This window comes from Harpia harpyja, chromosome 13, assembly GCF_026419915.1.
Source record: "Harpia harpyja isolate bHarHar1 chromosome 13, bHarHar1 primary haplotype, whole genome shotgun sequence".
Classification (NCBI taxonomy): domain Eukaryota; kingdom Metazoa; phylum Chordata; class Aves; order Accipitriformes; family Accipitridae; genus Harpia; species Harpia harpyja.
Genome location: NC_068952.1, coordinates 34,605,269 through 34,627,788, shown reverse-complemented (window position 1 = coordinate 34,627,788; position 22,520 = coordinate 34,605,269).

The window sequence follows — 22,520 nt, the reverse complement described above, 5'->3', positions numbered from 1 at the left end:
TGATTTTAAGGACTTAACTAGCCAGAGGTGAGAGGTGTTACTAGAAATGCTGGAGTCAGGCTTGAGGAGGAGAGACTGACTCCTTCCCTCTTCTCAGCCCCTGGACAAAACAAACCTCTGGACGCATGGGTTTATGTCACATCAAGTCTGCAGGAGCCTGTGCCGGTCACAGGAAAAGGCAGGCGGTGGCCTTGCTGCCAGCGCTGACCACTGTGCTGAGCCAACCATTGATAGACCAACGGATGGGGAAATTGAAAAAGGGACCGAGAAGAAGGTCGTCGTTTCAGGTAAGGAGTGGGGAAGAGGGAGCTGAGCTGCTCCCAGGGCCACCCCCGACTTGTCCCTGGCAGTTTGCAGAGAAGGGAGAAGAGATTTTGGTGCTCGGATGTCCGGACGCCTGCCCTCGCGTGGGGAACCCTGGACTCCAGCCTGCCCCCGTTTCATCCCTAGCAAGCCCACCCGTACTCCCGCATCATGAAATGTGCCACGGAGCCCTGGCACGGCTGCAGCCGGCTGCCGGAGCCAGGAGCAAGCTCAGCCCTGCACTGACGGAGAGCTGTCTCACCCGCTTTGTGGCTTGCAAAACCGCTGTTGCTGCTGCCACACAGCCCATCTAAGCTAATAAAGGTGAGTTTTCCAAGCCTCAGATTTCATCACTACTTGAAGCTTGAAAGGTCTTGCTGAATATGGCAGGAACTAATACGAGCATTAACTGTGGAGTAAGTTTGTGGTCTCTGAAGTGAGCTGGTGTTTTTCTCCTGTGCTTCCAGCTGAGCCGAACCATGGGACAACACACCTGCATAAGGCTGTGCAGTTCTTCAGCTGCCAGAAAGGTAATTTTTTTATGTTGTTTTACTATTGCTATTCAGTGTAAATACTAATGCTTTCAAGCAGATTTCTTTGCAGCACAAATTTTCTTTTTAGTCGACGTGAAGTAATCTAGCAACAGCAGGGTCTAGCCAAGGGGAAGGTGCTGCAAAGTAGTCGTTAATTAGTGTAATTGAAACAAGGTTGGGCTTAATGGATCTGTTGTGGTGGGCAGGGTTGACACAGCTGATGATTATGTTGCTCAGGGTGTGCTTCCTTCAGCTTGAGAGTCAAGGTATGTGTGCTAGTCTTGCTGGGCTGTGACTTAGGGTGCTTGTCTCTAGTACCTTGTAAGTTCTTGGGTTTGTGGGCATTGAGAGGTCTCAGATTTTTGTGTTTCACTGAAGCTGGTGGGATTTACTGAGCTGCAGGAGTTTTAGTCTCTCATGCATCCCAAGGGAAGGTATGAGGGTAGCTGGGCAACTGCCCCAGTGTTCCCCTGCTGAGGTTTTTTTGTGACTTTGTTTTTCTGCTGCTTGTTTCAGGGTCTCAAAGCCTGAATTCAATCCTTTGGGTATAAAAGTCCTCAAGCGCGTGTGTGTGTTTGTGTGCACGCACTTAGTCATGTATTTACACGTGCACAGGAAACTGGGTGTCAGTATGTGTAAGTGTACACCATGTCTACAGCTTTTTTTAATCACTCTGTTACAACACTGTAATGAATGAAAAATACTCTATTTGCCTGTGAGGTATCAAGCAATATCCTGTTTTCCTGAGCTGGACATGTCATCAAAGGATAAGGTAATTTATTTATTTATTCTCCCTTTCTAAGAGTAAATTATTTCCTCTGATGGGATAGCATAGAATGGTTTGGTGTTCTGCCTTTTTAAAAATGCTATAAACTCAAATGTTAAGGTGAAATTTCGAGAGAGAGAGGAAGGTAGGACAGGGGACAGAAGAGTGAAATAAGCATTAGCAATTGCTGGCTTGCTTGTGAGCGCAAAGGGAGATGGCGCATTCTGGTGGAAATGATAGTGCTTGTACCCTCTTGAGAGGGCTTCAGGCTCGTGCCTGGATCTACATGTGCTCTGCATTGAACCATGCTGGCTTCAGCTGATCGCTGCAGGGACCTAATTGCAGAGTTTGTGGGTGAGCACAATAGAAAAACACGTTAGAGGTCTTGTTTCTGTTCGTTTCACCTTTCCTAGTTTAGGACCTTGTACTAGTGGCAGATGTACCCGTCTTGACAAAAACATTGTAGGATAAGCCTTTAAATCACATGCGCTTCTGTGAGGTGGGACTGGCAACCATCCAGCCCTCTTTGGGGTCACGTCAACATGTTTGTACGTTGCGTAGGAGAACGAATTTCAGTGGGATTGCTTAGGCGTTACTGCAATGCAAATATTGAATTACAATTACGCTAACAAGCACAAAAACGCAATAGATGCTCTTTCACTTGAAATTGGAGCTCAGCAGAGCTCCTGTCTTCAGCATGCACATCACGCAACCGCTATAGCAGTACGACCTTTCTGTGGAGAGAAGAGGGAAAATGAATATTCAACAATTGTTTTAGTTAAGTTGAGGCTACTGTGGTCTCTGTTCTTTCTCTCTGGCTTATTCTTTGAAATGCAAATTTTTAAAAAGAGGAGAAATCAAGAGATGACAGTCAATCTCTTTCTCCAGGGTAGGAGGAACTTTTAAAACATAAATTTTTAAACCTCTGTTCTCTTTAAGACTTTTTTTCTATGGAAACACTGATATTATTTGGGGGGGAAGGGTGTACAGAAGTATGCACGTATCTGGAAACAAATCAACTGAACTAGGATCAGAGCAACACTTACTAGCTATAGGTAGGAAGACATCTAGTCTTTCCCCTATCAGCTCAGTGACTGCTCAAAGTTACTTTTTCTCAGAGAAACTCCAGCCAGTCGCCAAAACACTTCACCTTGTTGTCAGCCTAAATAAGTGCACTTACAGTCTTGAGTTTAGTCCTTCCACTAGTCTCTCCCACCAGGTTGTTGACCCTAGTAGGGGACAAATCCCTAGCAAAAAGTGATGGTTTCTGCTCAGTGCTGTCTCTCCCCGTTGGGCCCATCGGCAGTGGAGGCGAAGCCCAAACCCGGGGGCAGGGAGCCTTGCCGGGGTGTGTGGCCGGGGCAGCTTCCCACAGTCGGGCTGTGCGTGGGGGAGCTGCGTCCAGTGTGGGCTCACGCAGCAAAGATGACGTGGGCAAGCGCTTGGGTGTTTGCTGCCAGAGCGACCGCACGTGTCCTCTCCTCTTCGGGTGCTGTGCTTGCTCTCTCTGCGCCCCTTGCCTGTGGATGGTGCGGATAGCTGATGAGTATGGGCTAGCATTTCTCCAATTTTTTTTTTGTCAGCCTCCTAAATGTGTATTTTACTCATCTTAAACTAGATTCAGGCACACTGTCTCTTCTGTTCCTGCCCGTGCTGTGTTTGCGTGGTTCACCTGGCCTTGCTCTTTGGTATCCCACAGTGAATAACCTTGCTGTGTCAGAGGAGATGCTCAACTGTTAGCAGCTTCTCTCAGCTTGTTGGTTTCAAAATGACTTGTGGTCACTTCTAGGAAGGCATTCTAGGAAGAAAAATGCATGCATGATGGTTTTGGTTCTTTCGCTGATGAATACAAATCCTTATTGTAGCTTAAAGGGAAAGCAGTAGATGTCTGAAAAGGGACATTTGCTGAACTCTGTTTGACTTGTCTTTCATAATCTCAGGGTGCTTTATGAAGAAGAAATAGATATGAAAACTTGGTCCTTTGTCTCTTTCTGTCTGATTAGTTTACCCTTATCAGTGAATGTTGTTTAAAACTGCATGACATCTGTTCTTACCTATAAACTTACACTGAAGAGGATGAAGTTTATGTTATTCTCATCCCAGAGGTGCCAGGAGATGTCCATAAGATTATATAAAACATGATAACTGCAGTTATTAGTACTGACCTAATCAGTATTAGAACTAATCAATCAACTTTCAGTAATGTATTACACAAAGGGACTCCAATTTGTCACAATCTGTCTTTCTGAAAGACAAAAAATGTGCAAGAGTTTTTTTTCACAACCTATAGAAAATAAGGTCCAAAATGGTGGTTAAAGCAGTCCATTTTGTCTGGACTAGCATTGCCTGGAGTATTGTGATAGAGACTGAAGATTCATTAGTCACTAATAATGTCTCGAGACCCTATGTCTTGAAAAGAGATTCTTTGTTTATGGGGGAAAAATGGCCACATTGGATGTGCGTGTGTGGAGGTTGCGCTGGTAAGAGTCGCTACTGGTTCTGGGTGTTGGGGAACGAGATGCTGTTCTACCCAAGGCCAGCCTGATGTAAAGCAAAATGTTCCTTATAAAGAAGTATTTTACGGTAGATTCTCAGTGTGATAACATTGGTACTGGAAAACAAATGTATAGGCTGTTGCATAGTCTGCTGTCAGTGAAAAGGAGAGAGCAGGAGTGTGAGGAGAGATGTGTATCTTCAGGTATTGTGTCCAGCACTACAGCGATGTTCTCTGAAGTGCTGTAGATCCAAGGGAATGTCATGAATGGTGTTAGCAACTCAGGAGAATAAGCTTCTTCAAACAAGACAGCCAAACTTTATTGCGGGAGAATACAAACCCAATGGGCCTGAAATCTTTTACCCGAAAATGTATCAGTGAGGGGGAAGAAAGGAAGGTAGGGAATTAGATGGCTATTTTCTGGTGTGCATACAGGCCACGAGTCTTGTTTATCCTATGTGAGCTGAACCATACTGTTTTGTTAGAACATAAAGCAGAGTCATAAAACTGGGTTTCCGGCATGGCCTTGTGACCTTGGTCGGGTTATATGCTACTGGTCCTCTAAAGCACAGCTTTATAGGAAGGAAAGGATTTGGAAAGGCAAATGGAGACTTTGCTCTTGTGAAGAAGTTTCTATTTCCAAAATGTCCCTTTCTACAGCATCCAGAAGAAATCCTAAAACAGATGGCTGGAGTGTCCATCCTTCTGCTGGGTGTACAGGCACAGTGAGTTGGGGCAAAGTGCTGGGGTGATTTAGCTGTAAGTACCATGTTGGCCTTAGCTGCAATCATCCATCCACTCAGCCACCAAAAGGACATTTCTGCTTCTGGATTTGGCAGAGCCTGTATCTGTCTCTTGCTCCCGAGAAGCAGGGGACTGAAGGCTTTGTCCCTGCCTGTCCCTGGAGTTTCCTTCTGTTGTGTTTCTGAATTGTCCACCTTTCCTTCCCTAATGGCAAGGTCCATTTAGACGTAAGCATGGCCTAGGTATCGCACCACAGAAATCAAACCAGGAGCCATCTCCAATGCTTGTAGGCAAGAGCCAGCACAGAACTGGTGAACTGATAAAGATAGAAAGCAGAATTCTTGTTCTGTCATTAAAACTGTGATTAAGGATTTCAGCCCAAATCTTTTTGGGCAATTATGCAGAAATTTGCTTCTTTCAGTCTATTGCCCAGACTTCCAGGTGCACACCAGCAGCCAATTTGTACCTCGTGCCAATTAGCATGCTGAAGTTTATCCTGTTGGAGCCTGCCACCAGAGGAATGCTATGCCTCTCCAAATCTATTTAACAGTCATACAAAAGGAACCCAGGGTACTGGGTTCATCTGCCTCTGGGTTCATCTGCCATCCACACTTGTCTTAAGTTGTTTGAGAGATTAACGTATGTTTTATTGCCCACGCTGGAGGGCCTACAGTGATCTAAGCTTTTTAAAGGTACATTTGAAAAAAAAAAAAAAGGAAAATAACAGGAACTGCTGTTGGGAAATAGGCATGAAGACAACTGTCTCCACATAAAAGCAAAGAGGTGTAGGACTGAAGTCTAAGCTAGGAGCGTGTGGTTGCAGTCACTTTCCCGTGGATTATAGGTTCTCGCTGCTGTGTTGCTGCTCTCCTGCCTGTGGCTGCCGGGAAGACTGCGTGTGCCAAATCTGGGGTTTGCAGGTGAGAGGGCCATCTCTTGGCCTCTGGAGCCAACTACTGTAAGGCATCAGGAAAATTTAGGCACAGGGAAATTTAGGAGATGGCTGAATTTTTAATTAACCTACTCATCTAGGTTACTGGAGGTTTGAGAAGAGGTCTTTGTTTTGCATATTCTTTTGTTACACTGGGAGACTGGGTGCCTTGCCCTACAGCCAGTATCTTTCTATTAATGTTTGGGGCGGGGTGGGGGGGCTCCCTTACATAAGAAAACTCGTTCTTTGCATGGCAATAACCTAGAAGAAAGAGACTTTCCTTAAAAATTCACTTCTGCCTTGACACATACGCAGAGCAAGTGGAAAGATTTTTCCTGAGGGAACTGAGTGTTAAGTCTTGAACACAACAGGGCTGCATTCCGACCAGATTTAAATGCTGTTACAGTACTGTACCACTGTGACTATACTAAAGTAGCTGCTACAGAGCCATATTTAATGCCCAATTATGTAAGGTATAACTAAACTTTTCAAGCCATTATGGAGTTCCTGCAGGGCTTCTAAACTCTCCAAAATGTACAACTGCTTTTAAAATCTTCAAGAACTAATATTCTGGGATTTGTGGGGTTTGTGGTGTGGTGGTGTTTTGGTTGATGGTTTTAGTTGTTTGTTTTGGGTGGGTTTTTTAAACAGCTATAGAATGGCTGCAAGTAGGTTAACGAGAGTTAGTCTCCCATGAATTTCTACCCGTATTACAGAAGAGAAGGAACCCAAAGTTTCTTGGCAGTACTTTGCAATGCCGTTAGTTTCCCTTTCAGATGTCAGGAGCCATTTAAAAGCCTATGGGCATTCTAGCAGCAGTTGTACAATGCTGGTAGTAAAAGTCATGTAAGCCTTAGTTTGAGTATACGGTGAGCAGCATCTAGAAAGGTGTCGTTCTTTCTACTTGGGTTGGTAAGCCTGCAATCCTGTCCTGAACTATTTTGCACTTGGTAGTTATCGCCCATTTGCCATGATTGTCTCCTTGGTGCAAGGTGGAGGAGCTTCTCCCGAGCCTTTCAAATTCAGCTGTGCAGCGAACCGAAGACTTGCTCGGGGTTTGACTCAGAATTCAGGTTTGGCTCAGTGCTCGCCCATGCTTTCAAGGTCTGTCTAGTGCTTTGGCCACAAAACCAGGACTCAAGAAAAAAAACTGCGCTAGGTGGCTTCTCATGTAAATTTGTTGAATTTCCCTGGATGTTTGGACAATGTTCTGATTTCTAAAATTCTGTATCAAAACCAAAATTACATAAATGCTCAAGTAGTCTTTTTAATAACAGTGGAACAAAATTGTTCCCTCTTTTTCTGAAAGTTTCCAAGATATTTGCTTTTTAGTCTTTTTTTGGAATGAAACCATACTTTGAAGTCCAGGGTTTTCTTCAGGGAGAGGGAAGCTCCTTTTCAATTCGCTCCACAGAGAATGATCCTCTTGGAGCCTTGGAACCAACTCCCTCTTGTCACAGATGCAGACATAAAAGCAAAATTGGTAGAGAGAAATTCATCATTTCATGGTCCTCTAATTATTAAAGGAAGTCTCCTCTGTCCCCTCCAGCCGCTTCCCCAAACTTACTAAAATTAAAACTCTTTGTAAGTAGAGTCTTGGATATCAAGTCTTCAGTTTGCTGACCTTTTCTCTCTGTGCCATGGCCGGAGCAGCAGGGCTAGGGGAGGTGAAGGTATGCAACATTTTGAACCATTTTTAGGCTGCGGCTCTGGACTCTGCTCCTTATTGCTCTCTGGAAAGCTTTTTGCAGGTTCATAAATGACAGGTCGTGAGCCAAAAGCACAAACATACTTGGCCAACATACAGAGGGTACTGAAAGCAGCGTTCTTGAAAAATGATTCATTGTACTTCTAACACTTATCACTTCCCAAGTAGTAGCGTGCCATCATGACTTTCCCTTCTTAGCACCTATTAAAGAGAATCCCTGGGCTAATCCTTCAGAGATAATGAGCAGAATGATGGTAGTCATAGAAACTGCTGCTTAAGTATCTCTGTTTTGCACAAACTCCAGCGTATGACTAATTATGCAAGTGATGGAAATCTGTTTCAGCCCTGTATGAAGCACTGCCATTTTATTAGCTCTAAGCAAGTTTGTTGTTCAAAAATGATATAACTACATCTGTTCTTTAGCTGGACTTGTTGGTAGTGAAATTAAGGGGAATTTCTAAACGCAGTGCTTGCCATCTATTGGTAAAGGGCCTCTTGAATAAACCTTATTCAAGGACGAAAAATAATTGAGGTGGCCATAGAAATAGGTGCCTCATACATGTACCCATTCTATCATAAATAGGCTCTGTTTAAACAGGTCTTGAATTCAATGCATTGGATTTAAAACTGCTTTTTCCAGTGAGGGTTCAGATCTGTTGTTCTGAGAGCTGTAAATTTTCTGGTTATGTGTCCTTTAGCTTCAGGCTGGGAGAACGTACTGATCATGCCTGTCAAATTATGCAAATGTTAGAGGATGCTACTTGGGGTAAACAAACGTGATGATTGTGTATGTTTAATGAGCCCTTTGCCTACAAGAACTTTAGACTTTTTGGGCTCTTTCTAAGTTTGTCTAGTTTAAATTCTCTTGCATAGCCCAGTACAGCCGACAGACTACTAAGTGCAGTTTAATACTAGTCTCCCTGTGCCAGCTCAAAGGAGAGATCAGCAAACTGGAAAGAGCCCAGTAGAGCATGGCTAAAGTGGCCGGGGGCCATAGCATGGGATGTACAGAGAGAAGCTGAGGGAAAGAGGCTAGCTCAGGCTGCAGAAGAGAAGTTAAGGGGCTAATTGCCACCTCCCAGTCCCTGATAGGGTCATTGTAGAGGAGATGCAGCCAGGCTCTTCTCAAGGGTGCAGAGCAAAAGGACAAGAAGCAATTGTCACAAATTGCAGAAGGGAAAAATTTGTTTGGAGGTAACCACTTCTATTGCGAGGAACTTCTTAAGCATGGGAACAAGTGGTTGGAGGGCTCTCAGTCCCTGGGAACTTTCAAAACTCTACTAAACCAGGCCCTGCACAACCTGGTCTGACTTTGAAATTAGCCTTGCTTTGAATAGGAGGTTGAACTACAAGATCTCCAAAGGACTAGCATGTATTTTTCTGTGACTGTAAAAATGAGGCAAGGAGAAAGGAAGTTACTTCAGGTCACACAACAAAACTTATGTCCAAGTCAGGAAAAGAGAACATGCATCCCCTAATTTCACACCATTGTTGCACTGAGTAGCCTGTACTGCTTTTCTAGCATAACAATATTTCCCTGATGAGCCTTACTTCAGAGCATTCATGATCTAATTCAACAAACAGCATTTTGTTCTCTCTTGTAAAAGTAAATAAGGGGATGGGGAAGAATATTTAAACTTTGCTGCTTCAAGAGTATCTTGAAGTGATGCTTTTAAGCCCTGTGCCTTTCCCTATGGCTGTTGTGGAACTGTGTCTCTGTTGAGTAGGAGCCCCCCTGTGTTTTAAGAGGATCTTCCTTTTCTCCAAAGACATTTTTCTTCAGAAACAGTAATGGTTAAGGTGCATCTGCATTCCTGAAAATTACATTCCAAAACAGAAATAGTAAGTATATTCAAATGCTAATATTTTCTGGCATGATCCATATTTTGGTTACATCTAATGATGCCATGGAAGTTTTTATTAGCAGACAGGAAATCTTTCTTTTTTCTGTGGTTCATGAGGTGGCTGGTGTTATCTCAACTGTTGTTGCTGAATTTTAGTCTGAATGGGGTCTTCTAGCTGTCAATGTAAATTGAAACAAAGTCTTGGGTGGTATGTGCGGGGTATATTTTTTACTGTACTAAAATATTTCATGAAATACAGCCCTATGAATCTGGGTTAGTAATTATGAGTGTTATTAAAATTTATGAAGACATCTGGTAATAAAGCTGCAACATCTCTAAGTCCTGGGGGCGCTGGGGAAGAATCTAACAAAACCCCACCTGTACTGACTTTATTAATAATTTTTATTATCAGGTTCCTGCAGATGTTTCTCATCAACTACATTTGCTGAATTCCCCCTTCACCTATAATACACAGTGTGTGTGTCTACCACTGCCCAACCCCTTTTAGCTGCCATAATAATTCTTACCCAACCATCTGTGCTGATCAGCCTTAGGAAATATAACACAGGTTTGCTTTCTCCACCTTGGCAGAGCCTTTGGCTGCACTACAGTGTACCCTAAAATAAAATAAAAATAAAACATAAATTCTACAGATTAAAAGAAACTAAAGGAAGAAATAAGTAACTTGCTTCTTGGCTATGGCTCTGTGGTCCAGCTGCAACACTTGCAGCATTTGCTTGTCTCTAGCAAAGGTCTCAGCCCTGAAAAGGGAGCGATACCATGCACTGCTATAAGCCTGTTGGCGAGGGAGGTGGTGGCAAATCTGGCTCTTGCCTCTTGTGCAAGACCAAGGAGGGGCCAGACCTCTCTGTCTCTCAACATGCTCTCCCCACTCCACCTCTTGAGATGCCACGTAAGGTCAGCACGCTTGCTTGGTTGCAGGGCTTTGAGCTTTCTGCAGCATTTAGAAATCTGACAACTTACTTCAGGCTTTCTGAAGGGATCCATTGCACCTTGGGCCCCATCCTCCTGCAAGCACTTTTGCAGCAGCTTAACTCTTTAGTTAAGAAGACCCAGTCCTTAAAATCTTTGAACAATTGTGGCTTGCAAGAATGCTAAATTTCTCCCCAGGACCACCGTTCCAGCAGCTGGAAGGCATTCCGAAATGCCTTCTTGCAGGAAGGGTATATTCTGCACAGAGCATAAGCTTTTGGGCTGAGACATAGGGCAGCTAGCTTGGATAACATCACCGAGTACTGCAGCTTTAAAGGTTATTCAAGATCACTTTTTTCATTGCTTTGTCTTCTCTGAAACTGTTTAGGATAAAGTCTTCCCTTCTGTGGATCTAAGCACCATGCGGTGACCCAGAGCTTACTGACCTCATGGTTTTACTGCAGGGTAAATACTAGAGAAATGGCAGGTATAAGCTGTGAAGTTTAAAAAGCTAGACACAGCTGCATGGTGTCTAAAGTAAGCTTTCTCTTGGTGTCAAGATTGAGGGCAGGGCTTGGTTTTTTGGTTTTTGTTTTTTGTTTTTTTTAAATCCCCCACAGATGATTTCAATAAAATTGAATCCTGAAGGTGAAAGTGGTGTGGGGTTTTTTTAAAATATTTTTTTAAATTATTTTAATTATTTTTGTTTTATTTCTCAAAGGGAGTTTTGTGTGTTTTTGGTTATCCCAGTTTACTGGGACGGGCTGAACTGCACCCATGGCATCTATGAAATCCTAATGTTGAGTTGTTTTAATGACATGCATAATCACTTTAACGCTTAGACAAATATGAATTAGGGGAAACAGATGTAAGCCTGCTCTTTCATGGGGAACAGCCCTTAATTATGGAGCAAACTCCTTCAGGATCAACTCAGTCAAACCTAGATAAGATACATGGGGGCAACCATACTGAAAAAGAACTTTCTAATGGATCTTATTGGCCGCTGAGAAGTTCTCATCAAGGTACAGCCTGTTCCCTCCGAGAGGGCAGGGAATGGGAGATAAAACCACCGTGCTGCCCCGCTGAGCATGGGGACTCTCAGCTGAGTACGGGCACTGACTCTTGCCTCTTCTGGAGGGCTGTGGGCTAAAAGAGCTGTTGAGATTTGGCGTGAAGATGTCTGCAAAATTAACTTGTCTGCTTGGTGGATGACAGTATCCCTGTTTGCCACAGCCCGGCTCTGTTGGTGAAATGCTTGGGCGATTCCTCTGTAATCGCTTCAGTTTGAGATGGCAAAAGAGCGAGCAGGTCTGAGCTGAGGCTGTGCAGAGGTGTCCTTCTCTGGAGATACCTATATCCATACCTTACTCCAAACGCTGACCACTGTGCATGTCTCTGCCTCTCCTCTACTGCTAGAGGTTACCATCCTCTTTGCTCTCCTGGACAGGCTGATAATGTGAACTTCTATCAGGCAAAATCAGCTGGGTTAGGCTAAACTTAGGCTCAGCTCCTCTGAGGTGCTTAATTGCCTTGGATGTTTAACTGCCTCATTAGGCATTTGCTATCCATCAACCAGCTACCCAGCTGGCACCTAATCTGCTACTGCTGAGCACTGACAGAGCCACCTCTGCTGTGGTTATCAGCAGTTTTAGCACTAGCACAATCTCTGAAGACCTCAGCTGGGGTTTTAAAACCACCACCACTGCCCATCCCCCCAGATTATCACACTGGTGTCCCCAGAGAAAATGAAAACAAAAGGTGGTCAGCCAGACCCCCAGCTTCTCTTGGGAGGCTTATAGGAAAGGTTATGTCCAACCTACCATGCTGACTAGGATGAGAGGCTTCTGCTGTCTTCCCCCCCGCAAGTGGATGCCCTAATCCCATGTCCAGCAGTGACCTGCCTTTCCTCTGACGGCACAAAACAACTTCTGACTAGCACTTAAATGCCTTTCTCTGATCATTAGAGGGATCAAAGTTATGTTTAGGCTGTTGACAGTACACTGATGTCCCCAGTGAAGGAAAAAAATCAAAATAATGTTGCTGCCTTATCTCTAAACTCTACCTGGAAGCACAATGTGAGGCCCACATCCATTGAAAGCCAAAATTTACTAGTGGTCCAGCTCCATTGCTGAAGGACAAGAGAGGAATTCAGGTACAGAACTTAATTCCTTGAATCCTCATCCTCTCTTAAATGTTTTCATAATAAAGATAAGGATGTGTAAAGGAAGAAAACGGAGCCAAAATGTTTTGAAGTCTTAACTCTCTGGTAGCATGTCTATTAGTTGATGACCAACTGATAAGTGAGGTAACTTCTGAACTGTGCTTCATTAGTTGTAGGGAAGCACCTGAAACTTAGTAATTTATAACTTGGCTCTTTAAGATAATGTTTCTGAATGCTGGAAGGAAAAGCACGTTTTTTTATCCCAGGCTTTTTATTATAAGCCTTTCATTTTCACACGTGTGACAACCTGTTGATGGAATAATCCCTGATTACAATACGCAGGAGTGTTTTGTAACTAGACTCACTGGCTGGTAGTTTTTTGTTGGGGTTTTGTTAGGTTTTAATCAGTTCTAGAGGTACAACACCAAACCCTGGCTTGCTTGCTTAGGGGAAAAAAAAAAAAAAGGCAGAATATTGGATGGGAGGAGTCCACTTTAATAGTGGTCTTTGCCCTTCAGAAAGTTAATACTGGGTATTATCTGGGATATAGTATTTAGCGTCTGCTGTTAGTATCAGCCTGTCTGATGATGTAGCAGTAGTCTTGAATGCCCAGGCAGTTGCAGAATGCCCAGTGACATGTACCAGACAGTCTCTATTGGGATTAATCTAAACAACAGGCACAGCTTAGAGAAAATTGGGAAACCCAAGTCACGAGCCTTAGGCTAACTTTTGCTGAGGATTCTCTCCCGATGTAGCTAGGGAGTACTTGTGACTGCAATATGTTTGTAAAAAATTGGCTAGTTGTAAGTTGCACTGTCTATATATATATATATTTTTTTTTAATAAATTCCTTTTCTCACAGCTCAACAATGAGGACAGATCTTTGCAGCAAGGAATTGGGAGTGCACAAAGTCTGAGATGGTTCAAACATCTTGGTATTCCCTTTGCAGCTTGGCTTGATTGCAAGATTTACACAGGAGTGTAGGACTTTGCTATACTTAATGAGTTTTGGAAAAGCAGGCTGTGCGCAAGAACAGCCTGGAAAGGTTAGGCAGCTGACATTTCGGGAGGCAGCAAATAACACAAGTTGATAATGTCAAGGAGCTGGCGCAAACAGGCTACAGGTGGGTCCCAGATAAATGCTGCAATAACTGGCAACTTCGATTTAAAAATTATGTTTTGGGTAGCAGTATTATTTCCTGTTTGCCTGTGAGACTGTATTGGGTTTGCACGGCCAGGTTTTGGTAGCAGGGGGGCTATAGGGGTGGCTTCTGTAAGAAGATGCCAGAAGCTTCCCCCATGTCCAAAGGGGCTCCAAGTCAGACCCGCTGCTGGCCAAGGCCGAGCCCATCAGCGACGGTGATAGCACCTCTGGGATAATGTATTTAAGAAAAGGGAAAAGTTGCTGCACAACAAAAACTGCAGCCAAAGAGAGGAGTGAGAATATTTAAGAGAAACAACCCTGCAGACCCCCAGGTCAGTGAAGAAGGAGGGGGAGGAGGTGCTCCAGGTGCCAGAGCAGAGATTCCTCTGCAGCCCGTGGTGAAGACCATGGTGAGGCAGGCTGTCCCCCTGCAGCCCAGGGAGGTCCACGGTGGAGCAGATATCCACCTGCAGCCCGGGGAGGACCCCACGCCGGAGCAGGGGGATGCCCAAAGGAGGCTGTGACCCCATGGGAAGCCCGCGCTGGAGCAGGTTTTCTGGCAGGACTTGTGACCTCGTGGGGGACCCACGCTGGAGCAGTCTGTGCCTGAAGGACTGCACACTGTGAAAGGGACCCACACTGGAGCAGTTCATGAAGAACTGCAGCCCGTGGGAAGGACCCACGTTGGAGGAGTTTGTGGAGGACTGTCTCCTGTGGGGGGGACCCCACGCTGGAGCAGGGGAAGAGTGTGAGGAGTCCTCCCCCTGAGGAGGAAGGAGCAGCAGAGACGTGTGATGAACTGACCCCAACCCTCATTCCCAGTCCCCCTTGCACTGGTGGAGGGGAGGAGGTAGAGAAAATCAGCAGTAAAGTTAAGCCCGGGAAGAAGGGAAGGGTGGGGGGAAGGTGTTTTAAGAATTGGTTTTTATTTTCTCATTATCCTACTCTGATTTGATTTGTAATAAATCAGACTAATCTCCCCAAGTTGAGTCTGTTTTGCCCGTGACCGTAATTGGTTGAGTGATCTCTCCCTGTCCCTATCTTGACCCACGAGCCCTTTGTTATATTTTCTCTCCCCTGTCCAGCTGAGGGGGGGGAGTGATAGAATGGCTTTGGTGGGCACCTGGCATCAGAAATGTCAGACAGGGATGGTGATATTTTACATATGACATTTTTCTTCCTAGCTCTTTTCAGGGCTTGTAAAGATCTTCCTCGAGGACAGCCTGTGTTCCCTTCCCTCCTGTGTTTGTGAGCAGGATTTGCTTGCAGAATACAGGCATGGTCTTTAGGCTCCTAATTTCCCCTCCAGTACTTGTGCTGACCCCACACAGATACCTGCTCTTACTCGTGAAATGAAGAAGGTGCAGTGCTATCCAGAACACACCATCTCATTGAATGCTTGTGCTATAGTGTATAGCAGAGCAGCCAGCACATATGATTAAACATGGTCAACACCAGTACATAAAGCTGGCTTGAAAAAAGAGCCCTGATAAGGATCCAGTGCTATGAAAGTCTGACAGACATCACTTTTCTATGCTATACCATAGGATTCTGTGTTCAGCACGTAATTTTGGTCTTGAAAAGTGGTAGCTGAAAACTTGCAGCCTTTGATATAACTGAACTCTAATATTTGGGGATAATTCTATCAGTGCACAGTGAATTCCTGCCTGCCTACCCATCGCATCCAAATGTATTTCCTAGAAGCTGCTAGAGATGAGGTAGGGCAGGAGACTTAATTAACAAAAGCAATGGATGGAAGGCGTGCATTCATAAAAGGCGATCTCACTGTAGTGGGTCAGAGTTATGCCCCTCAGAGCCAGACACGAGTACCTTCTGAATGCCTGTAGCAAGGAGGCGATACTGCCTCACCTTCACGGGGCACCCATTGTGGGCTGTGTTTGGTTCCAGACCTCCAAAGATCTGCAGTCATTGGGTCTTGATGGCAAATGTCCCATGAGATTCCATCAGAAAAGGACCCCTTACTTTCAGATCCCAGGGATGCCGATTTTCTCAAAGTTGCAATTGATACTAGCCATTCTGACTAATCCTTTGCTTTTGTCCTGTGGTAAAAGTTGCTATCAAGTTTTGAAGGTTATGACTCGGTAATTGGAGCCACCAGTTTTTGTAATTGACTTCAAGCGCAGTAGATGATAGAGATCACTTTCTATTATGTCAGTACTTGTAATTGCAAAGCTTGACAGTTACTGTATTCATATTGCTATGGCCAAATGCGCTTCCATGACAAAGACAAATTGCTGTGCTTGCGTTTGTAAACCACCTTGTCAGTTAAGCTCACTGTCTCGAATGGATTGTGTGCATATGTGAATGTCAGAAATGTGGACATGGCATCTTTTTGTCTTAAAGAAACAATATATTGATTTCTTTTTTAGTATACTTATAAGCAACATCCTCTCTGATAGGTACGTACCTATATAGCTACCGTGTAAATGCTGTTACGTGTTGCTGGGATGTCAATAGTATTAACAAATTAGAGCATCCCCTGGCACTCTGTGGGAGAGCGTTCTGGACTCGTGAAAATGCTGGGCTTTGAGTATGAACTTCTGAAAGGAAGAGTTAAATTTCTGTTAAGTGCCACGACATTGCCAGAAGGTTGGTTTTGATTTTCAATTGCTGCAATTATTTTGTTTATCAGGCATTATGCACAAATTTGACTTTCTGAATATCAGTTAAAAATACAACGGAAAGACATAAGTCTCACCAAGTGTTGTTTTAACGAGATTCATTGCTTCCCTTCTCTTATAAAGAACAGAAATCACTTCCGTGTGGCATTTGGCTCCCATGATATTGGCTATAGCTGGTGCAGGGCAAGAAAGATGAGCAGCAGAACCCCAGAGATACAGGACTGGGCATCAGGTAACAGGCAGCGTCACCTCATGATCGGACAGTAGCACACAGCAACAAGTGGGTAAAATGCAAGTTTGGCCCCTGACGCTTACAGATCCGTGTATTGGTGTAGGATCTTTATGCATTTCATATGTTTGTTAGCTCTTTTGGAAAGGATTTCCTTGATTCTCAGTGGAGTCATGCATGAAACCCTAACAAGGTATCTTCACAGCAAGCAGGTGAGCTAAGCAGGAAGCTCCAGATCAGGAGGAGTTCCTTGGCTTGTGCTAATGGACCCATAAGTCATTAAACAACATGCCAAAAGGGCCTTTTGCCAGACTTGCCCTTTTTCCTTTCTTGGTATGTGGTCAGTCCCTTCCATCTAGGCATGAGATGGCATAAACTCACATTCTGCAATCAGTGCTTCAGCTAAAGCCTTACAGCATTGGCTCTTTGAGAGCTGTTTTAATGTTGCTATGACAAAAGCCTACAACACTTGAACCAATATTGGTGTGTTTATGTGTTTTGTGGGATAACCTCTTGTTTTAGCCAGTGTGCACAACTGTCTGTTTAGGAGTATACAAAAGAAAACAGCTAAAGCAAATGTGACGTGGCTTTCTTGGCAGGTGTTGTGCACTGTGCAGACTGTGCCTCAAGCTCTGCTGGCTCGCACAGTTTGTCATCTGAAGCAGTTCTGCCACCTTGGCCAACCTTTGGTGTTAGAGCTCTGGCCTAGTGAGGTCCTAACAACTTTTTTCCCTTTTTTTGCTCACTGGTGGATATCTTGTGATTTGCTGTATGTTCTGGGGAAGGTCCTCAGCCCACATACTCTGCCCCATCTGGGCCAAGCAACTGAAGAACTGAGTTTCTCTACTTTCATGGAGTCTCCTCCTGTCCTGTGCCCTTCCCTTAGCTAGAGGGGTTAGGTTAGGCACTTGGAGATTTTAATTGCAGAACTGCATTGTTGGATGACCACTTAAATCATGGATACTGGCCTAACTTAGCCTTACTGGTGGTTCTGAAAACTCCTTTTGTCCTGGCATTACAAGGCTTTAGGCACATAGGCAAGGTATGTCAAGGTATATAGCGTAGGTATATATGTGTTAGTTTCCATTTGCTGAAGTTCAAGAACTTTTTCCCAGTGAAAGGAGAGTCTGCCATGGAAGAATTATGTGACTGCTTTTGAAGGAAAAAAAGCCCTCTTGCTCATACAACCAGATCTTTTGCTGCTCTTCAAAACAACCTTTTTTGCTTATTATAGGCATTGATGGCAAGCCATGGTGGTGACTCAGCTAGCACATCAGTTGAAATATGGAATAGCAATGACTTAAATAGATTGTCAAACAAAATAATCTGATTTCTGTGACAGGGCAAAGGGGTTTTTTTGTTTGCTTGTTTGTTTTTGCTATCCTAAGTGCCTAGGATACTCGGAAATCATGTCCTTGCATCATCTTTATCTGCTCTGGGGTTGAAGACAGGTTGTTGGCTAGCCCTCTAAATATTATGCTCTGCAATTCCTCAGCAAAGCCCACTGCAATAGCTCCTCTTGAAGGTCAGCTTGTTTGTTTGGCCTTTCTGCATCCAAGGCTTTCTGACACCCTTGTTGCTGTGCCACTTTTTGCAGGAGACTTCCAGTGCTCTGATGGGTGAAGTTGCGTAGCAGCCAGAGACAGGAGAATTTTGACCCAGAGAGGTGGTGAGCAAGGTGGTAACCATGTACAGTCTGGACCTGTATGTTTATATTATGGACTGATATGGTTAAAGCTGTTCAGTTTGTTGTTACTAAACAGTACTGAGCCTGTGGGGAGAAACCGGTCCTGTTAGCCTTGATATCTGTATTTTTATCAGCAGTTACCTGAGTATGTTGCATTCCAGCACAAACTTTAATACTCTTCCAGAAGCACAGGTCTGTACTTGGAAAGATAAGAACATCTATTGTATTTCCAGTCCTTGCTTCCTGCACAGCCAGCATCTAAATGTAGAAGAGCCTCCATTACCCTTGTCTGGACACAGCCAGCTGCATTCTGCTGCCCTGAGTTTGGGAGGGCACACAGCTAAGCATCTAGGAGTTAGATTTCTCCTTTATAGACCACCGTGTCCAGGTGGTATGCTTTGTTGCCTTGTCTTAGTTAGACTGTGGGCCTAGTGCTGCACACATCGTGGCTGGCTTGAAGCCTGTGTCCATCTTGGGAAGCGCCTGCCATCGCAATGAGGTTGCTCTTCGGCAGCGAGACAGGAGGGTGCGGGGAAAGCGCACGTATCTCGTCAGGCGGGAGTATTGGAGGCAGCAGGTATTACAGCTGGACCGGTACCTGGCAACTCGTGCAGGATGCTGTGTCCTGTTGCCAGCACTGGGAGAGATGCAGTGCTGACTTCTGTGTAGTGGAATACTTGAGTTTTGTACCGAGCTAGTGGAAATGGCACCCATTTAATGTACACTTCGTTATGGCACCTCAGGGCATCCTGCTGAGCAATAGCTGAGCTTGCACTCTGGTATGCTCCCTCCCACATTCTTCTGAGACCTTCTCCATCTCCTGGTGTTGGCAGAGATGAGTGGCCTCCCTTCCTCCCAGGAGGAGGTAACCTCACGCAGAGGTTCCCGGCTGATGTGGCCATCTCCTGCTGCCCAGGTCTTCCTTAGCTAGTTGAGATGGCTGTGTCTGAGCTTTCTGTTTAATGTCCCCTCCACTCCTCCTTATTGTAAGTCTCTGATCTGCAGTTTGATACCTTTATTCCTATGGGGTGTGGGGGAGGTGACGTTTGTTTCTTTTCTTTTTTTTTGTTGGAGGTAATGCTTCAAGAACCAGGTTTGATTCCTCAGCTTATGACTCAGTTGAGGAGGCACGAACCTAGATGTGCTTGTCACTACCTTTTTATCCAGATAACAAATATACTTTTCTTTTTTTTCCATGTTTGTTTGTAGAGAGTCTGCTGTTACAGCTGTGAAATTCTTTTCAGTCTTAGTATCTGAATAGTTCTCCATGAATGACACGATGATAACATGGAAAATGCTGCCTCCTCCTAAAATAGCGTAGTTGAATCAGAACTTAAAGGTCGCAGGAACATAACCAGATGACATTTCAGTGCTTTGCCACACAGTATAATTTCAGCATTAGAAATGACACAAGTGGAACTGACCATCTTCCAGCAGAAGATAACTGTACAGGCAGGACACCCTACACAACTCCTCCTCTTTATATTTACTGTAACCAGTTTGCATTGGTCATTTATGTTTGATTAAGAAGTTAATCAGTTCTGGAACTATTTGTACTTCTGAGTCCTCATTGACCATCATGCAGGACACCTTCAAGGTCCCTTAACATGCCCCTGTTCCAAGAGAACTGTTGCTTGGTGGTAGTTTTGTTCGGGCACATGACAATGTTTGTTGCAGATGTTTCTGAAATGATGTTGAAATCCCCCGTGGCCCGGGAACTGTTGGCTGCATGAAGGACACAAGTGGTGTGGGAGCTGGCTGCCCTGGGACACGGGGGGTCATGGACAGGGAGCAGGCTGGGCTGCACTGCTTTGCATGGGAAGGTTTGGCAGGATGAACACAAGGGCCAGTGACCATTTTCGTTCCACTGGATCAGCAGTTTCCAAGAGAAAACTATTCCCTTCTAGTCAGCTTTAGTGAACATTACTTCTGCTCTATCAAGTAATGTTTTGAATCAGGATGAGGGAATACTAGATGTGCTCAAACATCTCTTTTTACTTCATAAAATCTGATGGTAGGATTATTTTTCTTTAATGTGGGGAAATGAAAAAATAGCGCTCTCTTACAGTTTCCCTGTATAAGAAGTTCATGACCTCCCCCCTCACCCCAACATGATGTTTTGGAGTCTTCTATGAAAAAATAATTGCAAGAGGTTAAAAAAAAAAAAAGAAAATTGAAAAAGTTCTAAAGTAAATGCAGGAGCCAAAATTTTAAACAGTCCATTGCTGGATTTGGCATGTGTAACTTGGGACATTTGACATCCAACTTTTCAGAGCTGCTTTTGCTAGTTTCCCTGCCTCCAATCCACCCTTACCTGCCTTGCAGAAGAGGCACATGACACAAACATGAAATGAAGTATTTTGGTTCATTCAATCACACTGTCTATTTCAGCATCAAGCCGAAAAAACAACCTATTAATTCCACAGTCCTGGGATTTGGTAACCTGCCAAATCCACACTATGCAACGTAAGCCACTGTTCTGCATTGTAATCGCTTACGAGAGTCCTGGGGGAAGATGTAACTTCAACTGAGAAATGACACTGCTCTTTTTCGTGCTCAGAGAAGTCACGTCTGCCTCTGAAGTCAAGGGTGTTGAAATGCTCCTGGTAGTGGATCAGTGTCAGCAGCTGATGCAGGGCTGTATCGGGAGCTCTTCAGAGAACAGCATCACAGGACTCTTGTTAAGCAGTGATTTCTGGCCACTGACAGATGCGTCTGTATTCTGACCTTCAGCTCACAAATAACTGTCTCTTGGCTTTAATCATCTGGGTCAGATTTGGGATGGCAGTGGGATGAGACTAAAGGTCAGTGCTCATTTCTCTATAGCACAGTTGACAGCACAAAATTGGACTCTGTCTGTGCAGGCTTGATAGTAAATCCACTGTTATTTACTCTTAATGTGAGGTGGCTGGGGAGGTCAGTGAGGGGCAAGACCAGCTCTTTCCTACCCTGACCTCCTCGCTCTGTCCATCAAGAAAAATACGGTGCTTGTAGGGGGATGAACTGAGACAGCCTGCTACCCATCCGTACTGCCCTCGCTATTTGGTACCAGTATACGTGGCAGGGAGTCACTCACTCCTGCTGACCTACTCTGTTCTCGTTTGGCTCAGTATCCTCCTGGTAGCTCCCTTCTTCCTTCCAATCCAACTTTCTCTCTTCAGGAACTCCTTAATTGAATCCTTTCAGAACCTTTTCTGAACCTTGTCCACTTTGGGCTCAACAATATCCTGAATATTTTATTGGTTCAATTTCAAAGTATCACTGAGCCTGTTCTTTCCCAGAGCAGAACAGAGCTAGGTTTGGCAGTTCCCTACTTCATTCCCAAGCACATGAGAAATGTCCCCTTTGGGTGGTTCTCTGCCTGTCCTTCCTTGTACAGAAGATGTTTTATCATTAGTGTGTCACCATGGAGGATGACATGCGCTGCAAACCAGGATCTGATTCTCTGATCATAGAAAATCAGACTCTCTGATCACGCAAGTTCTTGAGTGTCAAGGAGCTTGTGCTTTATGCAAAAAACCAAACTAGCTCCAGCTGAAGCAAGACTTCAGCTAAACTGCTTCAGTCAATTAATGAGCATTGGTTTAAGCACATTTGGATCACCATTGGGGTCTATTTGGTTGTGTGGCATCCTCCCAGAAGTTGTTCCCTCCCATTTCAACACTTACATTTTAGATACAGATCATACTCTATATAGTTTGTGCTCTTACTTGTTCTTCAAGTACTGAGAAAAAATAGTCTTTCAGTTGGAAGCATTACAAGGGCTGGTGGCCTTGGAGGAAAGGGATAGATTGAGTGTGAAAGGCTGAAAAGGGACAGAGGGGCTGAGATTGGGAGGCATGTATACCCCTTGGAGACAGGGTGTTAGAGCGGTAGGAAAGGATAGGGTTGAAGCCGACTCAGTCAAGATTGTTCTCAACTCTTGAGTGGGCCCAGGTGAAACTTTGTGCAGGGGCAAACTGCAAGGGGAATATTCTCTTGGAGAAGCAGAAAATTTTCTCTCAGACAGCATTTCGATGGGATGTAAAACATGTAGAGAATAGAAATGGCTGGCCTGCATGCCTCTCTCCTGACTTTTCCTAACCTCTTTCCTTATGGGAGTTGGGAAGAGATTTCACCCTGGGAAAAGATAGAGCCTTGCCCAGCTCTGCCTTTGCTGAGCAAGGGCAGAGCACTGCTCTAGGTGCTCCTTTAAGGGTAAGAAGCTGAGATAGCAGGGGCTGATTTGTTCCTTTATTCATTGCTGAAGCTCAACAGTTACTGGTTCTGCTGCCTCTTGGAAATATATGGCATCTCCCTTAAATAAATAGCTAGGACTTAACAACCCAATGGCAAATGTGAGTGGATTTGGCTGAGAAAGGAGATCTGCTTCTTGGTTGTTCCACAGCCCTCTTGAAAGAG